Genomic DNA, 20920 nt, shown 5'->3' on the forward strand with positions numbered 1-20920 from the left:
TTTAACATTGTCAAGTAGACTCCAGTGATGTAACTGTATTGGAACGTTCTACAGCCAGGATGTTATCTGGTCCCAAAGCCTCAGCTGCAGCTGTTCTCAATCATTTCTTCACATTGCATGGTGTGAGTGGATTTGGCTGAAGACTGGCTTTTGTGATGGCGTGGATCTCAGGAGGAAGCCGTGATGGATCACCTGCTCAGCACTTCAGGCTGAACAGTTATTTCTCGTGCTGGGCCCCACCATTGTTGGTGGGGATGTTCTTGGATTCTGCTCCTCCTTTAGTTGTTTGATTGTCCACCACCATTCATGACTAGATGTAACAGGATTGCAGAGCTTTGATCAATAACTTTGTTTATTAGATCACTAGTTCTGTATATTACATGCTGTTTTTCGTGTTTATCATACATATAGTCTTGTTTACAGCTTCACTAGATTGGTACCTCATTCTTAGATACACCTGGTGATGTTTCCAGCATGCTCTTCTTCATTCCTTATTGAACCAATGCTGTTCACTTGGCTTGACACTAATGATTAATGGACCATGTGGTACCAATGATTGTGGCAGAATACAAATCTGATGCTGCTGATGGTATACAGTGCCTCATGAATGATCAGTTTTGAGCTGCCTGAACTGTTCTGAATTTATTCCATTCAACAAAATTGTAGAGCCACACAACACCATCAAGGGGGACCTCTGTATAAATGGTGTAACAATGGGGCTTCATTTCCACAAGGACTATGTGGTGGGCACTCCTACAAATGTAGTCATAGATGAATCTGGTACAGGTGGATTTGTGAGGATGAGGTCAAGTTGGTTTAGGCATCATACACTCATTATCTGCTCTAGACTGTGTCTGACAACTACATCCTGCAGGATCAATGAACTCAGACTGTGATGGACATTGGCCACCCATATTCTGTATCTTTGCTATCCTCAGTGCTTCTTCGAAGAATTGTTCAACATGGAACAGCACTGATTCATGGGCTGAGGAAGAACAGTTGGAGGAAATCAGGAGGAAGATTCCTTTCCCATGTTTAACTGATGCCCCAAGTCCCTTCTTGCATTGGTTCAAGAAGTTGGTATGGCAACACCTTCTCAAGGGCAGTTAGGCATGGATAATAAATGCTGGCCCTGCCAATGACAAATCATTTTTTTTAAAAAGTACGTGTTGAGGACTAACAGCAGTACACTCTCACATCTGTATGTGACTGGGTCTTTCTTTCCAATGGGACACACAGCACCTGGGGATTGGATTGGAGGAATTGTCTTTAAACTATGGTTCCATGACTGTGACCATATCAGGCTGTTGCTTGAGTAAGCTGTGGGATGGCCATCCCAATTTAGACACTAGTCCCCAGATGTTTGTGAGGATGGCTTTCTGAGGTCGACTGACCAGGCAGCAAATTTGCTGTGTCTGAATTTTGGTGCCCAGGTTTGATCTTTTCTCTGTTTTAAGATAGCAGGTTTGTTACAACCGAGTGGCTTGCTGGGCCAACCACAGTTAAGAGGCAGCCACATTGCTGTGGGCATGTAGTCACACATTGGCCTTCTTCCTTTGAAGGGCATTTGCAAATCATCTTGGCCTTAATGACAATGTGATGGTTTCCTTCTCACCATTTCTAAAACTAGATTTTAAAAAAATCTGTATTATTTTAAACAAATCACTTGGTGGGATATGAACCCGCATATCTGAACTATGAGTACTAATAAGTTTGCTTACCTAATGTCTCTGCTACCAGTGTACACTTCAGGGCTCTTGTGGGTAGGTCTGGAACCCAGGGCTGAGAGTCATTGGGAAGTCATGCAGTTGGTGCAGGGACATAAACTAAAATAAGACCATTAAAGAGACCAGCTTGGTAAATTTCCCAGTGTTGGATTGGGACCCCAGAAGCAGCAGTGTAATGAAAGCATGGCTTTTCTAGGAGAAACCAACAATGATGGCTCCTTAGAGCAATGTGATTTAATTTCTGGGGCAAATATTCAACCTGGAAATGGTCACAATCACCTTTCAATCTGAAAATAAGGCTCTATAAGACCACATTTGGATTATTGTGAGCAGTTTTGTGCCCCATATCTAAGGAAGGATGTGCTGGCATTGGTAGGGTCCAGAGGAAGTTTACAAGAATGATCCCGAGGGTGAAAGGGTCAGTGTATGAGGAGTATTTGATGACTAGGCCTGTACTCGCTGGAGGTTAGAAGGATGAGGGGGGAATCTCATTGAAACCTACCAAATATTGAAAGGCCTGGATAGAGTGGACATGAAGAGGATGCTTCCAGCAGTGAGAAAGTCCAGGACCTGAGGGCACAGCCTCAGAATAGAAGGACTTCCCTTTAGAACAGAGATGGGGAGGTATTTCTTTAGCCAGAAGGTGATGAATCTTCGGAATCCATTGCCACAGACGGCTGTGGAGGCCAAGTCATTGGATATATTTAAAGCAGAGGTTGATAGGTTCTTAATTAATAAGGGTGTCAAAGGTTACAGGGAGAAGGCAGGAGGATGGGCTTGAGAGGGAAAAATAAATCAGCCATGATTGAATGGCAGAGCAGACTCGATGGGCCGAATGGCCTGATTCTGCTCCTATGTCTTATGATCTGGATTTCAACCTTGATATCAGTGTTATTGTAAATAATCATCCTCTAACAAAAAAAATTATGCCATAAGAATTCTAAGGTTCTACGAATATGTATTCTGTGTTGATCAAGTGCAAGATGTTAATAATATGGATTGTAACATTTCCAAACTGATACAACTTGTTAGTCATATCCCTCAAATTCATGAGATGCACTAATTTGACAACTATCACAGCACAAAATAGTGCACCTCAGCTAAAATATCTCAGCTGCCATTTTGTACGGCAAGATTCCAGAAGAGAAGGGGGATTTGAATGGTTTATTTTAAATCTATTAGAAGATAAATACTCAATGTAAACATATACGATGAGTACCACTTTTGTTTCCCAACATTACTAAACTGTACCACTTTTGTTTCCCAACATTACTAAACTAAACGAATCACCTGCAACATCTTAATTCACCCCCACCTCTTGTTTCTCAGGCAGCCTTTTGCATTGTTACAATGCATTTGACTGATTATCAGATGTTGGGTAGATGGTGCAAGCAGCAGGAAAGAACAGTTTAAAAGATGATCTGTTCAATCCTTTGAAAGTAAGTTATAAAATATAAAAGTAATTTTTCAGTAATAAATCTGTTATTGTTTTTTGTAACGTGGCACCAAAAGAGATAAAGGTAGATTAAAGTAAGCCATATTAAAAAAAACATTATATCCATCATCCCAACCATAAGCATTTAGATGTGGAACATGCATTAAGACTTTGCTAGCATTGCTCAAGTTTTTATATATTTACTTACTACAGATTTCGGTCCATTATGTGGATGTTTTAATGGTAAGAATAATGAAAAAGTAATGAACTAAAAATTGTAGAGAAATGTGGCGATGTATTTTTTGAAACAAAATTGTGCGGGTTGTGTACATTGTGTTTGTCCTGTGGATATCCAGCAGAGGGAGTAAAGCAACCATTGTTGGACAAGAGAAATGTAATTGGGTTGTGCATTAAAAGCTCTGCTTATGAAGCCTGTTTCCTAAATCACCCTCCCTCTTAATCTCCCACTTCCACAATCCATTGTATTCTTACTCATGGGGATAAGGTTACCTTTGTCAGAATTTGAAGCCTAGTTTACTTTCTATGATTCCTGCAAAGAATCAAAAGACATTTGATTGTTGCAATTGTATTGGATAATGGTGTGGCCACATTCAGAGGACTGTGCATATTCATTTTTGATGGATTTCCACTCCATTGATGCTGCATGTGGATTTCTGTCCTAAAATGTCCTTGTGCATTCCACATTAGTTTTATGTTAATGCTGTAGATTCATGGACTCCAAGGCAATGAAAAATATGTTATGCTCATTCATCTAGAGAGATGAAAATGGAAATTTCACATGCGGAAAGGTAGAGAATCTTTGGGCTGATTTTTAAAATATTTTTGTCATAGCTTCAGAAGCATTTGGGTGCCTTTTTATTTTGTTTACTTAGAGGATAGTTCACATGGAACAAATACTGCCCAGTATTACTCAAAAGTGAACAAGTATCAAAACATTTACGATATTTCATCATAATACAAAGATAAAGATAATATATAATACTAAAAATCTATTTTCATACAGACATTAACTCCAGTTTGAAACAGAAAAGTACTTGTTAAAATTCCAAGCTATATGGTAAATTGAAGAAAACGTAACAATTGAAACTGCCTAAGAAGTTCCCAAACATAATAATTGATGATTAAAATAGTTCAAGGTGAAAGAAGGCATGCCAGGGAGATCAGTTGGAACCAGGCAAGACTTTCTGCACCTTATTGCACGTATATTATTGACATAATTATCTGTAATCACTGTCAAAACTAATGGGCATTGTCTGAGACAACTGTCACTAAAGGTTCCAGATCATCATTCAAATCTGTATAACAGCTGCGCTCAACCACTAATTGTCAAGGCCTTCATCATCCTCCAACTTTTTGTATGTTTCTCCTTGATAGCTAATCTCTGTAAAACTTCACAATAAGCAAAAAGTTCACTAATGATTGCAATATTATTGTTTCTTCTACCACCACATACAAATAGGTGAATGTTACATCTTTCCAGTTTCATAAAGTGAAGGGGACCATCTGGTGACAGTTCTCATGTCCTTCTCCAGCTCCATGCTTGCTGTGTTTCTTGTTTTATCCATGACTCATCCTATGCTAGTTTTCGCAAGTTTGTTAAGTACATATGCTAGGGTATTTGTAGCAGTGTTGCTCCTTGCAAAAATTAGTATGCAGGGATACATGAAGCCTTTAAAGTGCTGTTTTTTTTCATAAGTTATAGTTCTGCCAGACTGTTCTTATATACCAGTGATGAAAGACAACAAATATGAATATACCGGTTGCAAAAATTATCTTGAAACTGAACTTATTTATGGTAGTTTTGCCCGTGTGCCCGTGAATGAGAATGGAAGCAAATCATAATGAGAACAGGATGATACCAACCTGAGGGCAAATTCTGATTTTGTCTCTCCTATCTTCTTTGATACATTTAAAGGAAGGCATGTCCAAAGTAACCTCTTCCAAGGAAGATGACCGCCTGTGATTTCTTGGGCTTGTAATTTGTTAAATTGTACCTTGCTATCCAAATAGATTAATCTGAGGGTTGACAAAGACAGGAATTAAGATGTATATCCAACCAGAGGTTCAGCAGCTGCATCGAAACTTGCACTATGTTAAGGAGGTTATTCAGCCCATCATATCTTTTCCAACCAAAAATGGAGCCAGTCAGATTATTCCCACTTTCCAGCTCTCAGTCTATAACCTTGTAGATCCCCACACCTCATCTGGTCTTCCAGGCATCTTTAAAATGTGATTGGGTTTTCCATTTCCACCACAATTTTAGACCATGAGTTCTATATCCCTACTACACTTGGATCCTTCACTCCCCACTAATCCTTCTAACAGCTAATTTAAATTATGTTCCCTTGTTATCAATCTTTCTGCCAAGGGAAATAAGTCATTCCTGTTCACCATTTTTAGGTCACTCACACTTTCACACATCAATTAAATCTCACTTCAATCTCCTGCCTTCCAGTGGAGCAATCCCAGCCAAGTCAGTCTGCTTTCATGATGATTTCTAATACTCCTCATAAATCTCTTTGCACCATCTCCAGTGCTATAACAGCTTTTCTGCGCTGTGGTGACCAGAACTATGCACAGTACTCCAGCTGCACCCCAATCAGTGTTTAATAGAGTTCTAGCATGACCACCTTGCTACTAGAAATCATGTTTCAGGTGATAAAGTCAAATGTCCTGTATTCGTCTTAATTGTGTTATCTATCAATCTCTCTACCTTTACAAATCTTTGAATATGCACTCCAAGATCTCTCATTGCTCAACACTTCTTAGTGTCCTTAGAACCATAGAAACCATAGAACAATACAGCACAATACAGGCCCTTCGGCCCACCACATTGTGCCACCCTTCAAACCACACCTAAGACTATCTAAGCCCTTCCTCCCACATATCCCTCTGTCTTAAATTCCTCCATATGCTTATCTAACAATCTCTTGAACTTGACCAACGTATCAGCCTCCACCACCACTCCAGGCAGCACATTCCATGCACCAACCACTCTCTGGGTGAAAAACCTCCCTCTGACATCTCCCTTGAACTTCCCACCCATTACCTTAAAGCCATGTCCTCTCGTTTTGAGCATTGGTGCCCTGGGAAAGAGGCGCTGGCTGTCCACTCTACCTATTCCTTTTAATATCTTGTATACCTCTATCATGTCTCCCCTCATCCTCCTTCTTTCCAATGAGTAAAACCCTAGCTCCTTTAGTCTCTCCTCATAATCCATACTCTCTAATCCAGGCAGCATCCTGGTAAATCTCCTCTGCACCCTCTCCAACGCCTCCACATCCTTCCTATAATGAGGCAACCAGAACTGGACACAGTACTCTAAGTGTGGCCTAACCAGAGTTCTGTAAAGCTGCATCATTACTTTGCGGCTCTTAAACTCAATCCCACGATTTATGAAAGCTAACATCCTATAAGCTTTCTTAACTACCCTATCGACCTGTGAGGCGACTTTCAGTGATGTGTGGATATGAACCCCCAGATCCCTCTGCTCCTCTACACTGCCCAGAATCCTGCCATTTACCTTGTACTCCGCCTTGGAGTTTGTCCTTCCAAAGAGTACTACCTCACACTTCTCTGGATTGAACTCCATCTGCCACTTCTCAGCCCAGCTCTGCATCCTATCAATATCCCTCTGCAAGCTTCAACAGCCCTCCACACTATCCACAACACCACTGATCTTTGTGTCATCTGCAAACTTGCTAACCCACCCTTCCACCCCGTCATCTAAGTCAATAATAAATATCACAAAAAGTAGAGGTCCCAGAACTGATCCTTGTGGGACACCACTAGTCACAGCCCTCCAATCTGAATGCACTCCCTCCACCACAACCCTCTGTTTTCTACAGGCAAGCCAATTCTGAATCCACACTGCCAAACCTCCCTGGATCCCTTGGTCTCTGACCTTCTGAAGAAGCCTACCATGCAGAACCTTATCAAACGCCTTACTAAAATCCATGTAGACCACATCCACTGCACTACTCTCATCAGTCTTCCTGGTCACCTCCTCAAAGAACTCTATATCATTATTCCTTCCCTTTATCATTATTCTCTTGCCTTCTCTGCATTCCCCAAATGTATCACCTCATACTTATCCAGATTAAATTCTGTTCAGCACTTTCGTACCCATCTAACCAGTCTGTTAATGTCTTCTGTAACGTAAAACTTCCTCACAATCAACCTCACTGTCAATTTTGGTATCATCAGCAATCTACCTAATTTTTTCCCCAACAATTAAGTGGAAATCATTTGTAAATGCCACAAGCAGCATGCAGCCTAGTTGTAAGTTTACATGGAACCCCAATGCACACTGTCACTAAGATTCCCATTGATATAGGCCTTTACTTTCTGTTGCTGAGACAACAGGAAGTAAAGGCCTTTAATCCAACTTGATACTTCCCCTTTGATCCCTTTTGCTTTTAGTGATCAATCTATTATGTTGAACTTTGTGTAAACGGCATAAGATACACTCCCCTCATTGATGTTAAAACATTCATTAGTCAAGTGCAACCTTCCTTATCAAATCAATGCTGGCTGTCCATGTACCTCTCTAAAATGTACCTCTTTAAATGCTGATTTATATTGTCCCACAAAATATGTTTCTACTACAATGTCCACCACTAATATTAGCCTCTCTAGCTCAGCCTCTTTGCCTATTCCTTTTCTTATTTGAACATCTCATTACATTATTCATTCTCCGATCTGCTGGCCCCTTATCTATAGCCAAAGGTGAATGGAAAGTAATAGTTACATTATGAAGTAGTAGAGTTAATAAAGTATCATGTTGCGTATATGGACCTTCAAAAGGGATTGACAAAGTAACACGTCATAGAAATTTGAACAGGATTGAAGCCAATGAAAATAGAGAAACAATGGTAGTATGGATACAATATTGATTTAAGGGACAGATAAGAGAGTCGAAATGAACTTGCACTTCAGACTAGAGTGGCGTTCACCAAGGCCACCAAGAATTTGATGGACAACAACCATAACTTGATATACCAGGCACAGTTTCTATGTTGCCAATGTACAAAAAATGCAAAGTTAGTAAACAGTGAGAATTGCAACAGAGTTTAAGAGCACAGAGGCTGGTGTAATATTAAAAAGGAAATAAAGTTTAATACAGTGGAATGTGAAGTTATATATTTTGGTAGGCAGATTCAGCAGAGGTTGCTCAAACTAACTAGTACAATTTTAAAGAGCTGTGGAATTGAGAGGTGCAGTTGTGAATGTACAGAAATATTTGAATTGGCACAGGAACAGGCCCTTTGGCCCACGATGTCTGTGCCAACCATGATGCCAATTTAAACTGCACATCTGCCTGCACGTGGTCTGTATCCTGCCATTCATTGCCTGTTCATGTGCCTGTCTGAATGGATAAACGTTGATGTTGTATCTGTTTCCACCAGCTCCCCTGGCAGGCACCTACTGCTCTGTGTAAAAAAAAAATGCCTCACAAATTTCCTTTAAACTTTCCCCCTCTCACCTTAAACCTATGGCCTCAAATATTTGAAATTTCTATTCTGGGAAAAAGACTCTATCTACCCTATCTATTCCTGTCTTTTTATATACTTCTATCAGGTTGCCCATCAGCCTCTGATGCTCCAGAGAAAATAATCCAACTTTGTCCAACCTCTCCTTATAGCTAATACTGTCTAATACAGGCAACATTCTGGTAAACCTCTTCTGCACCATCTCCCAAGCCTCCACACCCTTCTTGTAATGTGACCATAACTGCAGACAGTACTCCAAATAAGGCCTAACCAAAGTTTTATACAGCCGCAACATGACATCCCAGCATTTATTCTTCATGTGCCAACCAAATCTACGTGTGTTACCACTTGCTATAGACTTGCAACCCAAGATCTCGCTGTACATCAATGCTCCTAAGGATCCTGTCATTTATTATATACTTTCCTCTTAGATTTGACTTTCCAAAGTACAACACCTCACACTTGTCTGGATTAAACTCCATCTGTCATTCCTCTGCCCACATTTCCAAAAGGTTCTGCTAAATCTTGATAAAACATATGTTGCATTGTATTCAATTCTGAGCACCACGTTTTAGAAAGAATGTCAAGGCCTTAGGGTGCAGAAGTTATTTCTGAGAATGGCACCAGGTTGTGAGTATTCACTTATGTAGAGAGAATAAAGAAGTTAGATTTCTGTCTTCATTGCAGTAAAGAAGGTTGAAAAAAAGTGTCCATAATCATGAATGATGCAGAGAGAGTAAATAGAGAGAAATCGTTTACAAGGGAACACAGATTTAATATGATAGAAACTCACTTTCACAGTTACTGTGATATAGAATGCATTGCCTCCAAGGCTAGGGGTGGCAGATTCAATTGTGTTTTAAAAAGAAATTAGTTATAGGCTTAACAGTATTTTGCAGTGCCGTGGAGAGGAAGAACCAACACATCCATTATTTTTTGAATGGTCTCCTTTAATGTTGTACCTTACAATGATTTGATGAACAGCTGACCCTGTATCATTTAATTGCATTGCACTAATTTGCTATATACGGTGTATGCTCAAGATTTTATTGCACTTTGAATTCCTGCCATACTGGAAGTTGGACATACATGGCAAACAGTAAGAGCTATGAGGTGTTCTGAAGACTTGGAATGAACCAACATTAAAGACATTGTCTGGCAAAAGTTGGCACCAAACTTGAACAAAAGTGATACTGTTTACCTTGGCAACTTCATGCTGTAAAGCCTGCCTGTTGATTTAGCTCAGGCCCAAGATACAAACTGTGCCTCTTTGTAACCAGTAAACACAGAAATGCAGAAGGTTCAAATGAAATATGTTACAATTACTAAAATTTAAAAATCAACATAAATAAAGTGTGTACAGTAAGATAAACAAAAGGAAAGAAAGACTAGATTAAAAGAGAAAAAGGCAGAAACTTAAAGAAAAAGTGAGGAAAATGTAGAGGTTTAAAAAAAAAATTAAGTTGAATGAGCTGTTTAGAATATTCACTGTCAATGTCAGAAAGCCAATGTGGATTGTTAAGTTTCAGTCCTAGCATTCTGGAACAAGTTTAATAGGCAATTAATAAGCAAGTTCAACAGGTTCACAAAAATAAGGGGCCAGATTTAGGTCAGATATTCCATGCTGAATTGCCAGCATTTCCCAATGAGAGTGTCACCAGTTTCTCCATGTCCACATAAAGGGTGAAGTCTTAAACATGCAGGCAGCTCTTCACTAGGCATGTCCAGACTGCCTTCTGTGTTGGCCTGTGTTAGAGCTAGAAGTTGTAGCAATTCTGCAGCACTTATGCTGTGGAAAACCTCTGCTCTCAGAACCTGTGAAGGAACAGAATCTCCACTCATTTGAATGTCCAGGAATGGCTATGAGAGAGCAAGATAAATATTAGGTAATTAATTGAGTTGAGTTTTAATTAGATTGTTTAATTGTTTAAAATATTTGTAAATGTCCTGGGTTTTAGTTGATCTTTATTTTTGAATTTTTAACAATTATAACATTTTAATTACATAATTTTCAATTTCAATTTTCCAGTGGTTCATAGTTTTTAATAGGCTTGACAATCGCTGAGCCAGAAGAGATGAGCGAGGTGTCAAGAAGAGTAGTGATTAGCTGGCTGTCAAAGTTTTATTCATCTGTTTAGTGGATATGGCTTGTTCTCAACTACCCCATAGAAGGACATTTATGAGCACTGGTGCAGGTCTTGCCAGTGAGGATTGGGTTGACTTGGGAGCAAGAGTTGATGATTCCAGATCCAGAAAAGATAAAATTGTATTCCACAGGTCAGTCATGAGCGTAGGTGAATTTCTACTGTAATAATTTTTCTCCTTCCAAAATTTCCACACGGAGATGTCATTGTCTAGTTTATTTCAATTGATAATAAAGACAAAATGTGCACATGTATATGCAATGGAATCAATTTCAGAAGCAAAGCACAACAAGCTAACATGATTAGATAGCACATTACTGATCGTAGATGAATTTATGGGCACATTTCTAAATGTACACCCATAGTTATCATTTCAAAATCCATGCAAGTATTGCTTTTGGATCCTTTTGTTTTTGGAATTTACCTTGATTCCATTTTAGCCATTTGAAATGTCAGATTGGACAAATTGAAGTTGCGGAAATGCAGCTCCCAAATTGTTCAAGCCTTACTTTAAATACTATTGGTTAATGATGCTTAAATTACATGATTTACATTGATTACTCCCTCTACATATCCTGAAGGTGAGATTTTTGATGTAAGGTCCTCTGTTGATTATGCCAATTCATTGCCACTAGCTGAATTACTAACAAGCTTTGGTATGGAACAGCACTTAATATCTTGCAAGAGGGCTTGTACTTCTTAAGTATACTGTCAAAATAAAGAAAGCCATTAGCAAAATAGAAGTAAAGAAAGCTAAAATATGTCAGCATCTGAAAGAGAAAAATGGTATTTTTTCTGCTTTTAAACAAAATATCAAGATAGGAATTCTATCCTCAATAGTATTCATTTGTCTATTGATCAAAGATAGAGAAACCCATGTAAAAATCTGACCTTTCTGTATCCTTCAGGTTTGAAGCACTCTATTGTGCACCTCCAGCACTTCCTTGTGAAGTGCAAAAGCACAGATATTTTTCGTTTACCAAATATTTTGATGATCACTATCATTTGCCCAGTCTTTTATTCTAAGATATATTATTAACTAACTAGTATGTCTTTGAATAAAGACAGCTCCTTTCCCTAACATTCCATGCACAACTAATCCACTGATTTTAAATTGTCAGGTTCATTTTCTATTTTTACGTTTTACATAATCTAAGAGCATTGTATTTTCAGAATTAGCAGTGTATTTATATTAAATTTGCTGACATTTCCAGAAAATATGGTTCTTAGGATCAGTTAACTAGACAAATAAATGACTATAATCAGCAATAAAGAAAATATAAACAGGTTAGAACAAGTTGGAGTCACTTTGCGTTGGTACCTTTATAAAATGTTAACATTTAAAAAATTTATATATTTTTAAAGTCTTTTTTGTGGATAAACCAGTTGCAAATGATATAGAATTGTCTATGAAGCACATCATTAACATGACATTTTTGTATTACTGTGCAATCTTTGTTCTGACAAATTTTGTACCAAAACCTGTTTTGGACTTATGCCTTTTTATATTAAAAAAAATAAATTTCAGAGTGGAACCCTCAATCCTAATGCTGCTTGAGCAATGCTATGAGTGATTCAGTTGGTGTCAGCACTCTATCCAAGTGAGGAGGAAAACATTAGATCTTTAAAATGTTTTTGTTCCATGCAGCTGTGCAATTTAATCTTTTTAATAGCTGAATATGCAAAAATGATCCCTTTTATGCAGGTTCATGATGATGATGATTGCATATGCTTTGCTTAAAATATATTGTGCAATTTATTTTACTGTATTTCCTAAGGTAGATGAACTCTAATACTAATTTACACAGCGTGTTCAATTATCAGAGTACCTGGAATGATGATGGATGGCTGTGTACATTTTTATTATCCTTATCTATGGATGTCATGTTTTTCTCTTCTGCTGCTACCTGGAAAGGTTTTTAAGTGGTTGAAATAGGTTAGCAATCAGCTGTGTTTTTTCACTGTTGCATGTGCGTCACTGAGGGCATAGCCAGGCAGTGTTCAGATAATCTGTTTACCTTCTGCACTAAAGATTAATGCACTCATCCCAAATGCAAACAAACTCTGCACAGATTCTTGTGCAACATGTTCCCTCTGCTCCCAGAAATTCAGTGCATAATGCTGTTTATTACAGTATTATCCAGTTGAAAATCAATTTCTCCTGGTGTAAAGGTTCCTGACAACCATTTCGGGTTCATTTCATGTCTCTCCAGAAATTCAACCAGGGATCTTCTCAGTGTGAGCCGCTTTAACACTCAATGTGATTTTCATTGCAGTTGCATCCAGGATAATGTCATTCCCCATACAATGCTCCTTTGGAGAAATGTGGTGCAAATTAAACTGAGTTAGTCCAGGGGTGATCATTGGTTGGTATTACAGTTCATCTACCTTTGGAAATAAAGTAAAATAAATTGCACAATCATGTTTTACTACTGCCGTGCTAGATTGAAACACCACTCTCCACCAAATCTTAGTCTTAATCCTTGCCATCCAGTTGATGGTCAGCCTTCAATTCCTTAGCTCTAATACTTCCATGCCACCAACTCAACTACCCACTCCCTCAGTTCATTCCCAAACAGTTCAAAAAAAATCCCCCTCCGTTATCCGTAGAACACAGACCCTGCTTTGAATTATACCTGCTGATCCTCCATTCTTCCTTTCTGATATAAAAATATTCAACTGAAATTTGGAGCGGGGAGCCCTTGACCAAAATAGTTCTTAGTTCACAATTGAAATGCTAGTCCAGCACATCTACGTATTTGGGTAGACCAGCATGTCCAAAAAACATACACTTACCAGCAGGAGTACAAAATATGGTTACTTCCTCCATACCAGACCAAGGTTCTTGACATTGGCTGCATCATGCCAACAGTGGCTTCAGTTCAGATCATGTTATTATTTATGTTTAATGCTTGTCTCAATTTTAGGATGAGACATTAAATCGATGGCCCGTTTCCTCTGTTTGATGGATTTCAAAGCACTATTTTGAAGAAAAGCAGGGGAGTTAAACCATTGTCCCAGATAAAACCCCCAATAAACATTTTTAACAAAACTAGATCATCTAAGTAAGCATTATCACGGTGCTGCTCTAAAATTGGTTGGGTGCATTTCCTACAGGTTGCAAGGCGTACATTTCAAAAAGTATTTCATAGAAGTTGTTTGCATACTGCTATTTAACTGTTATTGTGGGGTGGCACAGTGGTGCAACTAGTAGAGCCACTGCCTCACAGCACTAGAGATTCTGGCTCAATCCTGACCTTGGGTTCTGTCTGTGTGGAGCTTACACATTCTCCCTGTGTCTGAATGGATTTCCTCCAGATGCTCCAGTTTCCTCCCACATACGAAGATGTGCATGCTGGTAATTTAATTGGCCACTGTAGAGTGTAGGTGAGTGGTAGAGTCCAGGGAGAGTTGATGAGAATGCGAGGAGAATAAACAAAAAAAGGATAAATGTAGAATTAGTGTTAATGTTCAGTATGTACTCAATGTACTCATTTTCATGCGGAGAACTCCACACTCTCTCTGTGAACTCCTTTAGATTATTTAATTATTGTTATCTTCTTTAGTTTATCCAATTAGCTGCCTCTTGGTCTGTAGCTTGGAGAAAGCACATTCTAAGTATATAGCCAAGTTTCAACCTGATGACAAACAATTTCAGCTTCAATTTTTCAGACCAGTGAGAACAATGTGTGGAATGGATTAAGATTAGACTGAATCCATTTACCTATCTGAAATCTTTCCATTCTTGCAAGGCACCATTTGAGCTTTACTTTCTCTCAAACTGGCTGAGGCTTCAGTTAAGGGGTAGGCAGGTGCCACCAGAATCAGAAGCACAGAATCTTATAGTCTGTCCTTTTTACCATTGCCAGGTATTGAATGCTAATGAGGTAGATGAGCCAGCAGCTGGTGACTTTCAAAATACAAGTGAGCAGGACAAGATAGCAGTGTATGTAGTCAGCTGGGTGGAACATATGCCAGAAGACACCATCCTCTTCAAGCTTTTTTCAGAAGGATGGAGATGTGGAGCAATGGAGCCATTAATAATCTTTGAGAGCAGTTACATTCTACTCTGCAATAAGGTAGCCCTTTTTCAAAATAGTAATTGCCCTGTGAATTTGAAATTAAAAACACCAAAGGTATTTATTTCATTAATCATTCTTAGAGAGAAATTCCTACAGCTGTCTCCACTGCTGCAGAAAGTTTGGGCACAACTCATAGGTACTATATTCATCTGGAGCCACAGGATAACTAAGAAACAGGAGGCAAAATAACTGCCTTTCCTTTCTACCTGTTATAGGGACGGAATTATATTCTGAGCATATTGGACACTGCTCTAGTGAGTTGATTTCCTGCCCAAGTTTGTACAGTAAGAAGCCATGGTGATTTCAAGTATTGCTCGTCCAAAAGAACAGAAGTGTGGAAGGCACTGAAAAAATATCAGCAATCGAAGACTATATAGCCAAGAACCACTCACTAGCTTTCAGAAAATGGTGGGGAAGGGATTACAGGAGCGTGCATTGGGCTCGTGGATGGATTGGGAGGGCATGGAGGAACACTGCTGGTCTTCCTGATCCCACAAAGAAGTTTTAGATTAACTGAAATGTCCCAATTTCAGGGCCCAGTTAAAATTACATTGGTTTTAACCTTGGTGTAACAAAAGTATTACTTACATTTATGTGACTCATCCATGCAGGTTAATATCACAGCCTATAGCTAACAGGCTGACTTTTAACAATTCACCTGCTTGTTTTCTGCTGGCATGATCATTCAGCCTTCTATAAAGTTGCAATGTAAATTCCAATTCATTGCTGTAGTTTATGTCTGGTATCAACTGACAACCTTAAGATGCACGCATTTTGTTATCTTCCTCAATATTGGCATTTGGCATCAAATGAATATTCATATTAAGAGTGTGGCCTATCTGAGAGACAGACATTCACCAGTAGTAGAAACCTTCTCAGAAGTTCATTAATTTCCCTTCGGAGCTTTATAAAATTGTTGTGTGTTGGCTATGTGCCAGTCATTGAAAATAGTTGGGATTACTCTCATAGTGGAAATGTCCAAAACCAATATTTTCAGAAAAGTCCTTCAATGTATGGAAAGCTGCGTGAGTCTTGATAGTTGCTATTTGAATTTTCAGCAGTGAGCCATGCAGCAGCAGTGGCAGGGCTTCAGCGGTTAAGGGGACACTCTTCAGGTCAGGTCAACAGTACCAACAGATTCCACGAATGCCATGGAAGATTGAGGCAGCAGAGGTCAGGAGAATATATCATGGTTTCCTGACTGAGACTTAGAAATTTTTGTGAATGGCATCAACATCAAGAATGAAATGTTGTGTACCAGGGAGCCCTGAAGGGTTGCCATTTGCCATGGACAGTCGGAGTTACAAAGATTCTGACCTCCATGAGCAATGCCCTATGCAGCAGAGATCAATGCAGGAAAAGATACCATAGCCTTACTAGATATATCAAGGTGAGAGCCACAGCACCTCATTGATAATGTCTCTGCCCCAGTCACACAAACCTCACACTCTTCATTCATCCATCCCATTTTGGAGTCTCTGATCAACACTTATTTATCTGTGCGTACACTGGCCTATTTCCCAAGAAGCACAATGCACACAGATTACTGTTCATCTTTTTTGTGATTTATCATTACAGGGTATACTAAGACACCACCAGTTTTATTCCCTCCCCTGGGTCAGCCACCAATGCAGGAGAAGGTGAGAAGAAAGGAAAGGAAATTAGGATGCTGATGAAAAGTACATGGTGTCATTATTCTCAGCATTGCTAAGCAACACTTGAGATACTGGCTTTAAAAATGGAAGAAGGTGGCATGTTTAAAGGGCCTGTGGCTGGGAAGAGAAAAACTTGATGCTAGTAGGAAGTCTAATGTGGCAAACTGTCAGAGGTAGGATTCCAAACATCAATACTGTTCAAGAAAACTCAGATAGGAAGACTGCTGTGAATATGCAGTGAAGTGCGTGGTACTTAGGCCTGCCTGACCAAGAACATGAGATAGCAAGTATCATGGAGGAGGCCGAAGGCCACCTCTTTCAGGAGATTAGACTGAGCCTGAAAAACATGCCAGCTAACCTACTCACTTCAGTACAAAGGTCTGGCAACAATGTCATTTCCCTGTATCTAGTGTGTTAAGCTGCAGCTACCAGCAAAGCATAGATAGAGCCATATGCAGTTTTATTGCCTCTGTGCAGGCACATGTTGACCCAATTAGAACTTTGCCACCAGGGATTAGGTTGGTGTTCCCCTTGAGTACTATGGTTACCACCAGCGAGCAGATTGCTGTGCATCAGGAGCACAGATATGCTACCTGTAAGAAGTTTGCTATTTGGCAGAAGAGAGATGTCACTTGTGAACTGATTTCTCCAAGAACAGACAGATGCTGTGACCAGATTGTTGCCCTCGAAGAAAAGAAACATGCCATCCTTGAGCTGTTCTAAACACAAAGCAAAGCCACCCATGAACAGATTGCTGTCTTCTTTTCTTAGCAATCCCTTGGAAGGCACCCATGAGCAGATTGCCATTCTCCAAGAGAAAAGCAGTACCAACTGTAAACAGATTGTTCTCTCCAAGAGGAATGGCATCCGTGAACAGTTGCTGTTCTCCAAGAGTACACAGATGCCACCTATGTTCAGATTGATGTCCTAAACAAAAGGGAGGATGCCACCATCAGCGAGTTGCTGTTCTGCAGGAACAGTGATATGTCACCCATGAACTCATCTTTTCCCCAGGAACAGGAGATGCCCTCTGGGTCAAGATGCTTGTCCATTGAGAGCAGATTGCTGTTCAGATAGTGCAGAGTGCTGGCTCCCAGGTGAAAGCAGAAGTATGCAGCAAGTAGACAGATGGGTCGCTGGATGTATTGAAGCAATGGAAGAATGGTCTGGGTCACAGCAGTTGAGAAAAGCTTTGCCCACCTCGTCCTGTGAGAGGCTCAAGTAGTGGAGTGTGACACTGTTGTTCTCCCCTTGGGAGGTTAGCATTTCTGCATCCCACCACTGTCATTCAGGCAATATATTCAGCTTTGATGGGCAGTGAGTGACCCCACACTGTGACTTTGCAAGATGAAAGTAGCAATCTGGGCTAGCTCATCAACAACGAGAGCTTCTCCCAGTCATCCTGCTCAGACATTTGCAAACCCTTTCCTTGAAAGTAATAGCCAAACGGCAGCCCTGGGGGAGAGTATTGTGTAATAGACCAATAACTGACAATTCCATCTAGAAGGCACCATGAAGGCCGGCACTGTACCTGCACATACATAAATAACATATATGCCTATACAATATACAAGTTTCATTGTTTATTTTGCTGTTAGAATTAAAATTAGTTTGTTCTTATTATGTATGTTCATACCTTATTTCAACGTTAGCCATGTTAGAAAAATTTTGATTTGTTGGCAAGCATCAATGTCACCTGATTAACACACCAGACAATGACTTTGCCTAACAACTAATACTTTATTAATCATGATTAGTTCAAACAACTCAAAGATTTACTATAGCTTCAAACAAGAATCATTAACTCTTTAGTTTCACGACTTCTGAAATCTACTACTTGTATTCAGATATTACCCAATCTAGATGAATCTGACCAGGGTTCAATGTGGCAAATTCGTCACGACGACAGGGATTTGGGGTCTTCTTTTGCAATTATTGGTCTCTGGAGTTATTGCCACCGGTTATCTTGTGATGCATCTTTTTATACATTTCTTCACATACCTTGCAGACATTGTTTAGTTCTTTATAGCCAATGACACGGCTATAAATCTAGTCCTTATCTATATGCGGCCTTGCATCAGGACCACACAGAATCCTTTCGTAACCAGCAAAAAGAGCGGACCACCTCACAAATTACCCATTCACTCACTCCATTGGCCACCACCTGGTTTATACCTGTGGTAGCCAATTTAGAATCCACAAAACCAAAGTGAAAATAAGTCATCATCAATCCTGAGGGACCGCCTAAGAAGAAGAAGCATAAATGTGAATATGATAGTACAGAGGGAATCAGTTTCTCAAGGGTATTTGCTGAGCCTAGGTATCCTTGTGGGGAAATGTGCAATCACTGCTGAGACTGGAGTTTAAATCAATGGGTGATCATGGCTCCACTTACTGTATAATGAGAAACCGGTGTTGACTGTTTTTCAGTAGGCTATCAATTTTCTGTAAGGATTCATTTATAGCTGATTGAGATGGTATGTCGTTGGGTGTAATTAGGAACACCTGACAGCATCATCTTGCGAGGTGATACCTGCTTTGATCAAAGAGTCCAATAATCACAACTGTTGTAGATCTTCATTTGATCTTGTCATGTAACCCTCTCAGCCAAGGCATTTTACAATGCTTGTATTTGGTGCCTATAGTTTTTGTTTGCAAAATTCATAAGCAGTAGACATATAAAAAATTGAGGGCTATGTGGGAGGGAAGGTTTAGATAGATATTAGAGCAGGATAAAATGTCGGCACAACATAGTGGGCTGAAGGGCCTGTAATGTGCTGTAATGTTCTATGTTCTATAAGGTAGCTGAGCATTTGAATGGCATTCTGGTGACAGTCAGTAATGCACTATCAGAGTTCCTCGGGCTTCCAGGAAAATTGCACCATCGTTGGTGAAAATGTCTTGCTCCTATTTTAATTTTGCTATGTGGACAATCATAAATTAGGATAGAATATACTGGTGCCCATGTGGTATCCTTGATGGAGGTTTTTCTTTTACAAAGAAATAATAGTTAACATTTAGGTGGCAGGATCAGGTAAATTTTCTGGCCACATGATCACATGTTGTGCCACGTTATCGTGTTGCTGCGGTTTCTTGTCTTTCTCCTGCTCTTTGTGCTCTCCTGGCTGTATAGCTCAGGTTTGAACTGAGCTCTCCTGGTAGCCAGATTATTAAGATGCAGTGTGCCGACAAACTCAGATCCTATTTGTATCATGGCTTTCATTGTAGTGACAGCAGGAGTAGAAGTTAGAATCCATTGCAAAGCTCTTGGTATTCAGTGTTGACACAATGCTGTCAATGAAGGATTTTGGGCAAAGTGGATTCCTTTATATTGAAGGAGTCTTGCAAGCTTCCAGTAAAAATGAGAATATTCTTGCCATGGACAAAGATAACTTTGATATGGAGTCCTCGTAAGAGATCTGCGTTCTAAAGAGAGCTCAGATCAATACAAAAGTGCAGTTGATCATGACCTGCACTATGGAAGTTGGCAATGCAGGAAATTCCGTATGTAGATGAATCCTCATCAATATCACTGAAGAAAAAGTGGAGGGAGTCTTTTCTGCATGAATATGCAGCATCGGGGACTACCCTGATGCTGTGCTAAACAGTAAACTGAGATATGCATATATTGGCAGCATTTGCCTGGAATAATTCTGAGGCTAATAGGTTAAGATTGACAGTGACCCTTGTGTGACTAGAGATTGGAGAATATCATATGTCTCAGTGACAACTGCCTTGATCAACCCAAGCTTGCGGATACATTACTCTTTGGAGAGTTTGAGATAGGAACATGTGCCCCTGTATATCTATGAGTCTATGGGAATAAGGTGCTCAAATATGTATATCTCTCTGCCATCTTCCTCAGGGTCCCCAACCTTGCCTTTAGTCCCTGCAAAGTTTAGCCTGTAATTCCCACTCAAAAAGCACTACCAATGTGATCATGGTAGGTATGTTGCAAGTGGCAGTTTTTAAATAGAGCTCAATAAATTACTCACTGCACTCAAGGATTAACTGAAGACACAACCCTAATCTAAAGAACTGTACAATTATTCTTAATTCACAATGCCTGTTTACAGTCTTTAAAATGACATATACTGTGCACTAAACTATGACCAAGGAGCCCATGTAAATTTTATAATGACAGCAAATTGGACAAATTTGTTTCTGAATTCATTGCAGTGGAGAAAATAATGAATTGCATTTTGTCTAGCAGGCCTGGCATTTCAAGTAGCCCACTTCCTTATTCAAGTTAAAAGCTACAACAGGAGAGTAGATTTTATTTTCAACCATCCTCATCCTAAAATTTGCTTCAGTGTTGTTTACAATCAGTGTAGGGTCTGAATGGAGTGACTTACTGAAACCTG

At 39.6% G+C, this 20920-nt stretch overlaps 1 protein-coding gene and 1 long non-coding RNA gene across 15 annotated transcripts in view; one reads left to right on the top strand and one right to left on the bottom strand.

Moving 5' to 3' along the window:
* The window catches only part of rims2a (regulating synaptic membrane exocytosis 2a), an 830253-nt gene that overhangs the window by 619005 nt on the left and 190328 nt on the right, over window positions 1-20920 (top strand). Inside the window, exon 1 of one of the 14 annotated variants that reach the window (XM_052023910.1) lies at window positions 10259-10561. The exons of the other annotated variants lie outside the window; for them this stretch is intronic. The gene's annotated coding sequence lies outside the window, so the exon portion shown is untranslated. Of the gene's footprint in view, window positions 1-10258; window positions 10562-20920 lie in introns of those variants that run through there. 14 annotated transcript variants of the gene reach the window in all.
* Window positions 16-13791, bottom strand: LOC127574675 (uncharacterized). The gene is made up of 3 exons (XR_007956949.1): window positions 13616-13791; window positions 5047-5199; window positions 16-310 (listed from the first exon to the last, which is right to left on the bottom strand). It is a non-coding gene; the product is annotated as an uncharacterized LOC127574675 (long non-coding RNA).

The sequence above is a fragment of the Pristis pectinata genome, chromosome 9, assembly GCF_009764475.1.
Source record: "Pristis pectinata isolate sPriPec2 chromosome 9, sPriPec2.1.pri, whole genome shotgun sequence".
NCBI classification, from domain to species: Eukaryota; Metazoa; Chordata; class Chondrichthyes; order Rhinopristiformes; family Pristidae; genus Pristis; species Pristis pectinata.